At 35.3% G+C, this 15,006-nt stretch overlaps 1 protein-coding gene across 4 annotated transcripts in view; it reads left to right on the forward strand.

Moving 5' to 3' along the window:
- The window catches only part of ZNF81 (zinc finger protein 81), a 94,766-nt gene that overhangs the window by 68,268 nt on the left and 11,492 nt on the right, over window positions 1-15,006 (forward strand). The window lies entirely within an intron of this gene.

Consider the following 15,006-nt stretch of genomic DNA (forward strand, 5'->3'; position numbering starts at 1 on the left):
CATTTTTCTTGGGTAAATACCTAAGACTGGAACTGCTAGGTCATATAATAAGTGTATACTTACCTTTGTAAGAAATTGCCAAACTGTATTCCAAATTGGCTGTACCACTTTACATTCCCAGCAGCAATACATAAGGATTCCTCTTGCTCTACATCCTCGTCAACACTTGTTACCATCAAACTCTTTTATTTTTGCTATTGTAGCGGATATTATAATTTAAAGTTGCATTTCTCTTATGAGAATAATGATGTTAAGCATCTTTTTATGTGCTTATTGACCATTTGTACATTTTTTGGTGTGAAATATCTGCTCAGATATCTTTCTCATTTTTTAATCAGGTTGTTTGTCTTCTTATTAGTGAGTTTTAATATATTTACTGGATACAACTCCTTTGCCAGATATATGTATTGCTAATATTTTGCTCCAATCTGTGGCTTGAAATTTCATTTTCTTTTTGGCGCCCATCAAAGAGCAAACATTTTAATTTTGATGAAGTCCAATTTATCATCTGTTTTATTGTTAGTACCTTTTGCGATCTGTTTAAGAAATCTTTGCCTACCACAAGGCACAAAGATTTTCTCATACTTTCTTCTATAAGTTTTATCATTTTAACTTTTTCAGTTAGGTCTGTGATTCATTTTTCAATACTGATATCTAATTGTTCCAGAAACATTTGTTGAGGGGGCTTTCTTTTTCCTATTGAATTTCCTTGGTAAGTTTATCAAAATCAATTGACTTTATGTGTATGAGCCTGTATCTGGTCTCTCATTTCTGTTCAATTAATCTATTTGTCTGTCTGCTTTAAAAGATAGGTTTTATTATTATTTAGGTTCGATGAAGCCAACAGATCAGGAGACAACTGCCATTGGAAAGACAGTTTGTTACAATTCCCAAGAGGCGGGGCATACCACACCATACAGGGCCATGCATACCACACATGTGGAAGCACCAAGGTCAGTTGGGATCTAGAAGGAGTGAGGGGAAAGCATGGGCCAGAGCCTTTATTTAGGTTTTGTGGGAAGGAATGGACTAGGCAAGGTCAGAAGGCTAGGCAGATTTAAGATTGGCTAGTTTGGATAATTCCACTGGGCTCTAGGGTATAGGGACTCTCCCCAGTTGCTTGGTACCTGGCCCTGGGGTGATTAGAGCAGGGGGATAGTGGCTCAACCTGTGAGAGCTCAATAAAAGAGGCAGTTGTGGGTATGGGCTGTGTATTGGCTGCTTTGCATATGAAAGGCATCCTCAAGGTCAAGTTATTTCCTAATCTCTAGAATTAGCTATCACTGGGAGGGGGCAGTCTCTCCAGGATCAGTTAAGCCCCAGATGCCAGAACATCAAGGGTACAGAAAATAAGAAAATATAGTTAATACATTATCCTTTTAGCAAACCCATACTATCTTTATTACTGTAGTTTTTACAGTAAATCTTCAATCAGGTAGTATAAGTCCTTCAACTTTGCTTTTTAAAAATTACTTTGCTCTTCTAGGTCATTTGCATTTTCATATACATTTTATAATCAGTTTGTAATTTTTACAAAAAAGCCTACTGGGATTTTGTTTGGAGTTCAGTTAACTCTGTAGATCAATTTTAGGAGAATTGACATCTTAACAATATTGAGCCTTCTAACCCATGAACATGGCATATTTCTGCAATTATTTAGTTCTTTAATTTCATTTAGCAGAATTGTATAGTTTTCAGCATAGAGGTCATAGGAAACCTTCATTAAGTTTATCCCTAAGTACTTGATGTTTTTGATTCTGTTTTACATGGCATTGTTTTAGTTTTAGTTTTTGATTTTCATTGCTAATATAAAGTTTTTTAAATTTTATTTTTAGATTGTTTATTGCTAGTATAAGTTGCTAGTGATTGATTTTTGTGCATTAACTTTGTATCCTGAGACACTGCTAAATCTACCTATTAGTTTTCTTGTAAGTTCCTCAGGATTTTTCATATAAGTAATCATTATCACCTAAAAATAGGGACACTTTTACATCTTCCTTTCCAAACTCATGTTTTAATTTCTTTTCATTATTTTACTGTCTAAGACTTTCAGTTCAGTGTTGAATGGAAGGGGTGAGTGTGGGCATGTTTGTCTTGGTTCTGATATTGTGGGCAAAAACTTCAGTCTTTCACCATTAAGTTATGATATTAGCTGTAGGTTTTCTGTACCTGCCCTTTAACAAGCTATGTAAGTTCCTTTCTAATCCTAGCTTGTTTCATAGTTTTTTTTTTAAATCATGATTGAGTGTTGAATTTTGTCAAATGCGTTTTCTGCATCTATTGGAGTGATATTATATATATGAGCATTTTTTGTTCTGTTATTATGGTGAATTCATTGATTTTTAAATGTTGAATTAACCTTGTATTTCTGAGATAAATACTAGTTGATTATGACGTATTAGCTTTATTATATATTGTTGGTTACTAGTTACTGATATTTGACTTAAAAGTTTGCATTTTTCATGAGTGATTTGGTTCATGGTTTTCTTTTTTTTTCAATGTCTTTGTCATGTTTTGATATTATGGTTATACTGGCTACTAAAATGAGTTATGAAGTGTCCCCTTCTCTATTTTCTGAAATACTTTGTGTGAGATTATTATTTCTTTTAATGTTTCATGGAATTAACCAAGAAAGCCATTTGGACCTAGAGTTTTCTTGACAGGAAGGATTTAATGACAAACCTAATATTTTAAATAGACATAGAGCTATTCAGATTTTTAGTTTCATCTCTTGCCAGACATAGTAAGTTGTACTTTTCAAGGAATTTTGTCTATTTCCTCTATGTTGCCCAATTTAATCCTGTTGTGGTCTGAGAGCATACCCTTTATGATTTCAGCATATGGTCTACCTAGGGGAATGTTTTGTGTGTCCCTGCAAAGAATGTATGTTCAGTTGTTGATGGGTACAGTGTTCTGTAATCTATAACTCAGGTTGGTTCCATGTTGTTGAAATCTTCTAATGCCTTACTAATTTGTCTTCTACTTGTTCATTCAATTATTTGTAATTTGGGGGGGTTAAAACTGTCAAAGAGATTTAAAAATTTATATGGATATGCAAAAGACCTAGAATGACCAACACAGTCTTGAGGAAGAAGAAAAAGTATGGAGGATTGACACTACCAAATGTTAAGATTTACTTTAAAGCTATAGCAATCTGGACAGTATGTTATTGGTGTAAAGACAGACTAATATATAAATGGAACAGAAGGGAAAGACTAAAAATAGACCCATTAATATATAGACAACTGATTTTTGACAAAGGTGCCAATGTAATTTGAAGGGAGAAATGAAAGTCTTTTCAAATTGTGCTAGAACTTAAATGGATGTCAGTATTGGGGGAAAAATTCATACTTTGACCCATACTTCACATCCTATACAAAAATTAACTCAAGTTCTAGTATTATAGAATTGTTTATATTGAAATAACCTGCCAGACAGATAAAAAATTGTTAACCCTGGAAAGCATATTTTTAAAACTAGCTACTGAAGATGCTGGAGAGTGATCAAAAGAACATTTTTCTGCTCCATCATATTTTGAGTAATTTGGATTGTGTCCTGAACATTATCAATGTTTATGGTAACATGGTATTCTGTTATATTGTTCTGAAGAATGTCAGTGTTCTTATCACAGCAGGCAATTAACTAGGTTAGATTGACACTGGAAATGCTGTCTCACCTAAGGCGAGTGGCAACTCAGGTGCACTTCAGCCCTGCTTTAATTTTGCTCTACCCATGCAAAGTTGAGGGGTCAGCCAGAGACTTAGGCAGATTTTATACACAGAATTAGGAATTTGCTTTTTTTGATTCTTTCTTTTTGAGTTGCCCCCTTAATCTCTAGTGGCCCCGAGTACCCAGGCCTTCTTCCCCTGATTCCTCTTGCAAAAGGATTACAAGCTTTTATGAGAATTTTAGCTGCTCCACATTGCTGCTAGGAGTGCAGCTACTCTCAACAGAAACCCAAGAAAAGGGGAACTCACTACATGCTAGTCACTTCCTCTAACTTTTGACCCCCCTACAAAATCTGCCTGCTTTTGTTTGTTTTTTTAATCTTTGTTTGTTTTTTTATTTTTGTTTGTTTTTCTAGAGATTACATTTACTATCTGTAGAAGGGTCTTTTTCAGAAGCTTACTTCTCCATACTGGAAGTAGAACTCTTACCATTGATTCTTGTACATTGACCTTGTATTCTGAGACTTTGCTACATTTTGCTTATTAATTCTAGTGGGTCTTTTTGTGAATAAATACCATAAAACTTTCTGCAAACATTATCATGCCTTTCTGTCATTTCCTTTTTGGTTTATATGCTGTTTATTTTTATTTTATCTTGTTCCCAATCTGAAGGCAAAAACTTTCAGTCTTTCACCATTAGGTGTATTAGCTGTGATTTTTCTTAGATGCTCTTTATTAATTTGTGGCAATTTCTTTCTATTCCTAGTTTGATGAGAGTCTTAAACATGAATTGATGTTGAATTTTCTAAATGCCAAATGCTTTTTATGTATTTATTGAAAAGTGCATTTTATTCTACTAATATGGTGAATTTTTACTGATTTTTAGATGTCAAACTAAACTTACATTCCTGAGATAAACCTTACTTCATCATGGTGTATTATCTTTTTATGTATTTCTTGATTTGATTCGCTAATATTTGGTAAGGATCTTAATCTCCATGTCTTTGAGAGAGATTGGTCTTTAGTTTTGTGGGGGGGGTCCCTTATAATATCTTTGATTTTGGTATCATGTTAATTCTAGCTTCATAAAATTAGTTTGGAAATTTCATGCCTGCTCTGTTTTCTGAAAGAGTTTGTGTAAACTTGCTATATTTGCTAGAATTTTTCAGTGTTCACGTCTCTTGTGATTTTGTATGATTACTTTAAATTTCTTTTTCTTAAATATGTGATAAAATTCACCAGTGAACTCATCTGGGTCATCTGAAGTTTTCTTTGTGGGACGGTCTTTAATTTCAAATTCAGTTTCTTTAATATAGGAATATTCAGATTTTTTATTTCTTCTTGTTTTAATAATTTGTTCCTTCAAGGAGTTCGTGTATTCCATCTAAGATGTCAATATTTTGACATAAGTTTTTTTCATTAATACTTCTGTATTGTCACTTTAATGTCTTGTATCTTCGCCAATGTACTCTCTTTCTCTGAAGTTGATAAAATTTCAATTCAACAGGAATATATATATATAAACCTAATTTTCTATGTACTTAATAACATAGCCTCAAAATATATAGTAAACACTGACAGTATTAAAAGGAGAAGTAGACAAAATGCACAATCATAGTTGGAGATTTTAACACACCTATTTCTCTAACTGTTGTAACAAGCACACAAAAGAATCCCTAAAGAGGTAGAAGACTAGAACATGATAAACCAATATGATGTAATCGACATACATAGGTTACTACATCCAACAACTACAGAATGCACATTCTTTTCAAGTATACATGGCACATTCACCAGAATAGACTATTTTGGGATATAAAGCTGTTTGCATCAAATTTCAAAGGATTGAAGTCATAGACTGTATGTTCTCTAACCACTGTTAAATTAAAACTCTGAATAGAAAAACAACTAAAAAATATCTAAATGTTTGAAAAGTAAGCAACACACATCCAAATATCCCATAAGTCAAAAAAGATATCACAATGAAAATGTATTGAGTGAAATGATAGTGAAAATTGACACATCAGAACTTGTGGGGCCGGGCGCAGTGGCTCACACCTGTAATCAGCACTTTGGGAGGCCGAGGCGGGTGGATCACCTAAGGCCAGGAGTTTGAGACCAGCCTGGCCAACGTGGTGAACCCCATCTCTACTAAAAATATAAAAATTAATGCAAATCAATAAATGTAATCCAGCATATAAACAGAACCAAAGACAAAAACCACATGATTATCTCAATAGATGCAGAAAAGGCCTTTGACAAAATTCAACAACGCTTCATGCTAAAAACTCTCAATAAATTAGGTATTGATGGGACGTATTCAAAATAATAAGAGCTATCTATGACAGACCCACAGCCAATATCATACTGAATGGGCAAAAACTGGAAGCATTCCCTTTGAAAACTGGCACAAGACAGGGATGCCCTCTCTCACCACTCCTATCCAACATAGTGTTGGAAGTTCTGGCCAGGGCAATTAGGCAGGAGAAGGAAATAAAGGGTATTCAATTAGGAAAAGAGGAAGTCAAATTGTCCCTGTTTGCAGATGACATGATTGTATATCTAGAAAACCCCATTGTCTCAGCCCAAAATCTCCTTAAGCTGATAAGCAACTTCAGCAAAGTCTCAGGATACAAAATCAATGTACAAAAATCACAAGCATTCTTATACACCAATAACAGACAAACAGAGAGCCAAATCCATGAGTGAACTCCCATTCACAATTGCTTCAAAGAGAATAAAATACCTAGGAATCCAACTTACAAGGGATGTGAAGGACCTCTTCAAGGAGAACTACAAACCACTGCTCAATGAAGTAAAAGAGGATACAAACAAATGGAAGAACATTCCATGCTCATGGGTAGGAAGAATCAATATCGTGAAAATGGCCATACTGCCCAAGGTAATTTATAGATTCAATGCCATCCCCATCAAGCTACCAATGACTTTCTTCACAGAATTGGAAAAAACTACTTTAAAGTTCATATGGAACCAAAAAAGAGCCCGCATCACCAAGTCAATCCTAAGCCAAAAGAACAAAGCTGGAGGCATCATGCTACCTGACTTCAAACTATACTACAAGGCTACAGTAACCAAAACAGCATGGTACTGGTACCAAAACAGAGATATAGACCAATGGAACAGAACAGAGCCCTCAGAAATAATGCCGCATATCTACAACTATCTGAACTTTGACAAACCTGAGAAAAACAAGCAATGGGGAAAGGATTCCCTATTTAACAAATGGTGCTGGGAAAACTGGCTAGCCATATGTAGAAAGCTGAAACTGGATCCCTTCATTACACCTTATACAAAAATTAATTCAAGATGGATTAAAGACTTACATGTTAGACCTAAAACCATAAAATCCCTAGAAGAAAACCTAGGCAATACCATTCAGGACATAGGCATGGGCAAGGACTTCATGTCTAAAACACCAAAAGCAATGGCAACAAAAGCCAAAATTGACAAATGGGATCTAATTAAACTAAAGAGCTTCTGCACAGCAAAAGAAACTACCACCAGAGTGAACAGGCAGCCTACAAAATGAGAGAAAATTTTTGCAACCTACTCATCTGACAAAGGGCTAATATCCAGAATCTACAATGAACTCAAACAAATTTGCAAGAAAAAAACAAACAACCCCATCAAAAAGTGGGCAAAGGATATGAACAGACACTTCTCAAAAGAAGACATTTATGCAGCCAAAAAACACATGAGAAAATGCTCATCATCACTGGCCATCAGAGAAATGCAAATCAAAACCACAATGAGATACCATCTCACACCAGTTAGAATGGCAATCATTAAAAAGTCAGGAAACAACAGGTGCTGGAGAGGATATGGAGAAATAGGAACACTTTTACACTGTTGGTGGGACTGTAAACTAGTTCAACCATTGTGGAAGTCAGTGTGGCAATTCCTCAGGGATCTAGAACTAGAAATACCATTTGACCCAGCCATCCCATTACTGGGTATATACCCAAAGGATTATAAATCATGCTGCTATAAAGACACATGCACACGTATGTTTATTGTGGCACTATTCACAATAGCAAAGACTTGGAACCAACCCAAATGTCCAACAATGATAGACTGGATTAAGAAAATGTGGCACATATACACCATGGAATACTATGAAGCCATAAAAAATGATGAGTTCATGTCCTTTGTAGGGACATGGATGAAGCTGGAAACCATCATTCTCAGTAAACTATCGCAAGGACAAAAAACCAAACACCGCATGTTCTCACTCATAGGTGGGAGTTGAACAATGAGAACACATGGACACAGGAAGGGGAACATCACACACCAGGGACTGTTGTGGGGTAGGGGGAGGAGGGAGGGATAGCATTAGCAGATATACCTAATGCTAAATGACGAGTTAATGGGTGCAGCACACCAACATGGCACATGTATACCTATGTAACAAACCTGCATGTTGTGCACATGTACCCTAAAACTTAAAGTATAATAATAATAAAATTTTAAAAAAATCAACTCCAAAAAAAAATACAAAAATTAGCTGGACGTGGTGGCGGGTGCCTGTAATCCCAGCTACTCGAGAGGCTGAGACAGGAGAATCACCTGAACTCAGGAGGCAGAGGTTGCAGTGAGCCAAGATGGCACCACTGCACTCCAGGCTGGGCAATGGAGTGAGACTCCATCTGAAAAAAAAAAAAAAAAAAAAAAAAAAAAAAAGAACTTGTGAGATGAAACTGAAGCACTATGATGAAAGTTTCTTATTTTATATATATCTACCAGAAAATTAAAAAGATTAAAAATTGGCCATCTAAGTTTGCACCTCAGGACCTACAAAAGTGAAAACTACCAAAGCCAAAATTTGCTTCTTTGAAAGATTAATACAATTGATAAATTTAGCAAGATCAATCAAGGAGGAGAAAGAAAACACAGATTATCAATGTCATGAATGAGAAAAGAAACATCATTACAAATCTTACAGGCCTTAAAAGGATACTAAGAAAATATTATGACCAACTTTATCCCCCAACATTTGATAACCAAAATGAAATGAACAGTCTTAGAAAAACAGAAATTACCAGAAATGTCACAAGAAAAAGGGTCAAAATCTTAGTAGTATTTCTATCTGTTAAAGAAATTGAACTTATAATTTAAAACCTATCCACAAACAAAGCTCTCAACCCACATGGCTTCATTGGTGAACTCTGGTCTTTTAGAGAAGAAATAATACCAATATTATTCATGTTCTTTTGAAGGAAATAAAGAGAGAATACTTCATATCTCATACGATAGTAAATTGAACTATATTAGAATAAAGAATTACTCTTCTTTGAAAGACATCATTAAGAAAGTTAATAGGGAAGCCACAAGCTGGGAGAAGATATTTGCAATACATATATTTGACAAACGACTTTATATTCAGAATATATAAAGAACTCTCAGAAATCAATAGAAAAAAAATAGATAAAAGACACAGGCACTTGAAAAAAGAGGTATTCAAATGGGCATTATATATATGAGAAGGTGCTAAAGATCATTACTTATCAGAGAAATGTAAATTAAAACCACAATGTGGCAGCCCTACACACATACATACATACAAAAAAAGGGCTAAAATTTAAGACTGACAATTATCAAATGTTGATGAGTATTTAGAGCAACTGGAATTCACATTCATTGATGGTAGGAGTGTAAATTCTTTCAACCACTTTGGAAGATAGGCATTACCTACTAACACTAAATGTACACCAATTCTGTGGCCCAGTAGTGCCACTCCTAGGCATATATTTAAGAGAAATGAGCAAATATATTCACTAAAAGAAATGTACAAGAATGCTCATACCAGCTTTAGCGTAATTGCTCAAAATTTGAAACCACTCAAATGTCCATCAGTAGGAGAATAGATGAGCATTATGTTCTTACAATGTGATACTACACAACAATGAAAAGAATGAACTGCTGTTACAAGAACTTGGGCGAACCTCAAAAAATTTGTTGAACAAAAGAAGCCAGACATGCAAATGGGTATATGCTATATGATTCAATTTACATAAAGTTCAAGCAAGGACAAGCAAAACTAATCTATGATTGTGATAATATTGATAAGTGATTGGCAATCTATGGTCAGAATGGTGGTTACTGCTGAGAGTCAATTATTGACAGGAAAGGGCCACCAGAGAACTTTCTGGGATAATTAAAATGTTTTCTACTTTCATCTGAGTTGTGGTTACATGGGTGTATACATATGAGTATTGGAGTTCAGCTTTATAGCTAAGATCTATACTATATAGCTTTGCATACATTCATTGAGCTTTACAGTTAGTATCTACACTTTACTATATATAAATTATACCTCAATAAAAAATAATTAGCCTGTGAGATTATTCCTCAGGGATGTTTATATAGAATTGGTATTGGTTGATCATTGGATCATATGTGCAATCCACAAGTGTGCCTATTTTACCACATTTATGCCAACACTCAGCATCGTTCAGATTTCTTATCTTGTGGCCAATATAATGGATGTAAAGTGGTATTGTGTTATCTTCCCCCCTTTCTAGTATCTGCTATCCATTTAGGTTTCCCCTTTGTTAGTTGCTTGTTCCTATTTTGTCTCATGTACTTTTCATAGAGGCTTTTTTCCCACTAAGATGCACTAGCTAGGGGTACCATTTACTGTCTTCAGGATATCTGTTCTAATAGTAATTAACTCAAAGGGGTCTTCCATTTGGAACACTTAAGGGTTTTGTTTGTTTGTTTGTTTGTTTTTTAGGTTGTCATACATGGCTTTTATTGTTTTGACGTATGTTCCTTCTATACCTAGTTTATTGAGGTTTTTTTTTTCTTTTTTTTTTAATTATTATACTTTAAGTTTTAGGGTACATGTGCACAATATGCAGGTTAGTTACATATGTATACATGTGCCATGCTGGTGTGCTGCACCCATTAACTTGTCATTTAGCATTAGGTATATCGCCTAATGCTATCCCTCCCCCCTCCCCCAACCCCACAACAGTCCCCAGAGTGTGATGTTCCCCTTCCTGTGTCCACGTGTTCTCATTGTTCAATTCCCATCTATGAGTGAGAACATGCGGTGTTTGGTTTTTTGTCCTTGTGATAGTTTACTGAGAATGATGATTTCCAATTTCATCCATGTCCCTACAAAGGACATGAACTCATCATTTTTTATGGCTTCATAGTATTCCATGGTGTATATGTGCCACATTTTCTTAATCCAGTCTATCATTGTTGGACATTTGGGTTGGTTCCAAGTCTTTGCTATTGTGAATAGTGCCACAATGAACATACGTGTGCATGTGTCTTTATAGCAGCATGATTTATAGTCCTTTGGGTATACACCCAGTAATGGGATGGCTGGGTCAAATGGTATTTCTAGTTCTAGATCCCTGAGGAATCGCCACACTGACTTCCACAATGGTTGAACTAGTTTCAACAAAAGCCAAAATTGACAAATGGGATCTAATTAAACTAAAGAGCTTCTGCACAGCAAAAGAAACTACCATGAGTGAACAGGCAACCTACAAAATGGGAGAAAATTTTCGCAACCTACTCATCTGACAAAGGGCTAATATCAAGAATCTGCAATGAACTCAAACAAATTTACAAGAAAAAAACAATCAACCCCATCAAAAAGTGGGCAAAGGATATGAACAGACACTTCTCAAAAGAAGACATTTATGCAGCCAAAAGACACATGAAAAAATGCTCATCATCACTGGCCATCAGAGAAATGCAAATCAAAACCACCATGAGATACCATCTCACACCAGTTAGAACGGCAATCATTAAAAAGTCAGGAAACAACAGGTGCTGGAGAAGATGTGGAGAAATAGGAACACTTTTACACTGTTGGTAGAACACTTAAGGTTTTTATTTGTATTCTGATGACTTCCATGTTGACACCACTAGGTGCTGTATTATAATTGTGCTCTAGTACTTACTTACCTGCATACCACACAATTCCCATTGAATATTCTACTTTATTCATCCTCAATATGGGAGGAATTGGCATCATCATTACCCAAATCAGGAATCCTCACATTCCAAATTTTGTCAGATTCTGCTGTTTCTTGTTTCTTCCCTCTTAGCTGTCTTTTCTTACTACTGCAATTCCTATTTTTTCTTTTTTAAAGAATGCTACTTAGCCTCTCATCTTAGTTCCAGTAACATCACTCCAAAACAGGTCTGTATTTTCTTATGCTTGGATTATTCTGTTCCTAATGGAAGCTGCAGATTCCATTCTTGTTTCTAGTTAATCTTTGAAATGCTACTGATAGATTTCATTACCTAAAACATTGCATTTATCTTTGCCATTAGCTTCATGAAGTAATCTTACAGTTACTCCATATTATATAACACATGACCAATAACTTTTCTCTCAGTGCCATCTATAAGATTACCATTATTCCCAGTTTAAAATTTTATCTGTACGGTTTCCTTAATTTATGCTTACTTCAAATTGTTCACCTGGTCTTTAATGCCTGTCATATATGAAGTGTGTCTGTGTATCTGGGCTTTTTATTATTTTGTGCTCTGCCTGTCCAGGTAATAGACATTTTCTTTTTGTGTTCAGGCTTTCATCTATTCCATGAAATGGCCCTTACCTACTCCAGATTTATTACTCCATTATTTATTATTCTTCCCCATTTCTGTTTCCCCATGTCCCAGATGCTTTTGCCCCCAGTAATTTTTGAAAGTCTCTGAAAGTAAGAGCTCGTATCTTATTTTCATCATTCAAATGTTGAGCATGAAGAAAATACTTACCAATATTAACTAATTGAATTTGTGGGGGATAAGAATAGAATTTTGCTGTGTTTTAGAGGGATTTTAAAAAATTATGCTGAGAGGAATTCAACGAAGATTGTTATTGGAAAGTAAACACAATGGCACCAAATATTTAAAAGTTTACCCTCTTACACATTGTGTTTCTGTTATAATTAGGAGTCTATTACAGGGATTAGCAAAATGAATAGCATAGAGAGTGCCTGCTTTTGACATTCAGAAGAAAAAAACTTACTAGCAATATAATTAGATTAGTTTTCTAAGTAAAAATTCTTAAACTGCTTGATGAAGCACACATACCTTTTTTAATGGCATAAAAGAAAATGCTAAGCAGGCTTAATGGGGAAAGAGGACATGAATATGTCCTTTGATTTGAAAATAAACTGGACCCTTTTGAGGCATCTTTGTGTGTGACAGGTAGAATGTAAGCTCACGTGAGCAGCTCTTTTTTCTAGACTGATGACTCTTCATTTACGTACTGTTCATAGAATCGGGGGCTCAGGAGAGGTATAAAGAAGCTTTTTATTGCAGGAGCAAATTTTTTACGATGAACATTGGTACTAGTGACATAAAAAATAATTGTCTGGTACAGCAAGGGATTTATAATTTAAATAAAGTAAAAAGTAGAACTGCTTCTGAAACCATGCCTAGGAATCCAGTGCTTAGTATCTCCAGAATAAATTAAAGCCAGATGTGTGAGAATACAAATGCAACCTAAGAATAGGAGGACGAGATTTTGGATGGGACATGTGTCTGAAGTACAGTATCAAACCGAGTAAAAGGGGATAAGTGGATTTGATGACTCAGAGCATTCTCAGTATCTAAAAATCTCTTATTGAAAAAGTCAGTGGTATAATTTATCCATGTTAAAATTATTTATCAATAATCTAGTATGTCTCATGCACTGTACTAGGAATGGAAACATCTGTAATTCCCACTCTGGGCAAGAATAATGTATGAATTATACTAATGCTAATTTGTAGCAATAGATTGTCAAATATAGTGACTAAAATAGTAAGGAATTGTATTTCCCTCTTATAGGAAACCTCATTGCTCATGATTGTTCAGGAATCCAAGCTCCTTCCAACACACATTACTCCACCATCTCTTAGGATTTTTGTGGGATCTGCGTGCTTGACTCTGTGTTTCTGCCAAGTCCAGGTTTTAGTAAGCAAGAAGGTAGAAGTGGGTGTGGAGAAAACATGCCTGTGGTCTCATTGCTCCCATCTGAAAGTGGCATCATCATTTTCTCTCAGATTCTCTTGAGGAGAACATTGTCACATGGCCACACTAATTTCAAAGGAGGCTAAGAAATGCTCTATGACTGGGCATCCATATGCCTGGATGCTACTCTGTTAAATGCAAAAGAATGGGGAAACAGATTCTAGTGGGTAGCTTTCAGTCTCTACCAGAGATGACTTGTCTTTTCTGCTATTTTTTGTTAGATATATATATAATGTAGGTCCAAGAAAACAATTACACCTGGATGTAGAGTTGGAGTATAGGCATCTATTTATTGTTTGTATAGGTTAGGATGGCTATGACTACAATATTTTTATAGACATGAATAAATTATTTTTATCACATAAATTTTGGATTTTTGCTGATAAGCAAGATTAGTGAGGATTTAGAATTGAAAATGCGTATAAATAGCAGAGCATTTGTTATAAAAGAAAAAAAAGTTCTGCAATCCCAGCTACTCAGGAAGCTGAGGCAGGAGGATGGCTTGAGGCTAGGGGTTTGAGACCAGCCTGGGCAACATAGTGAGACCCCTTGTCTAAAAACAAATTATGTAAAAATTAGCTGGCTTGGTGGGGCATGGTCCCCAACACTTGGGAGGCTGAGGCAGGAGGATCATTTGAGCCCAAGAATACAAGGCTGCTGTGAGCTATGATTGTACCACTGCACTCCAGCAGCCTGGGTAACAGAGTGAGACTCTATTTCAAAAAGAATAAAGAAAAGAAAAATATGGAGAATTTTGTCATCAAGGTGAAGTAAAATTCATTCATTTATTGTATTTTGATCATATTCATTCTTCACTATGTATTGAGCCAGCTCCATGAAAGACAGTAATAGGACCACTTAAATTTGTAGTTATCACCCCCTCTATTAAATTCAATAAACATTTTTTGTTATCTTTTACAAGCACTGCTTGTTAGGAGAACAGTGTGGTGTCAACAAAGTAAGACATGCACCTCTAGTCCCTATGAAGAAAACCTTTAAGCACATAGCAAAGGACCTACCTATATTAGAAGCCCCACAGAATTAAAGAATTGAAACCCATCGAGAAGAGTTGTTGCAGAGAGCAAGATTCAAAGTGTGAACACTCATCCTTGTCAATCAGGGTTCTCACTCTTAAACACAATGTCAGAAGTAAGCTGATGGTTATATTTAATATTTAGGCAAGAAGATACATGTGTATGCATTTTTGGACTTGTACACATACCAGGATTCAATATAAGTATCATCTATTAGTGGAAAAAAAAAAGAATTGAAAGCTAATGAGGACTTAAACTCCAAGCCTAGGCCCTCCTAGATCTTTCCCCTGAAAACT

This window comes from Gorilla gorilla, chromosome X (genome assembly GCF_029281585.2).
Source record: "Gorilla gorilla gorilla isolate KB3781 chromosome X, NHGRI_mGorGor1-v2.1_pri, whole genome shotgun sequence".
Lineage (NCBI taxonomy): Eukaryota > Metazoa > Chordata > Mammalia > Primates > Hominidae > Gorilla > Gorilla gorilla.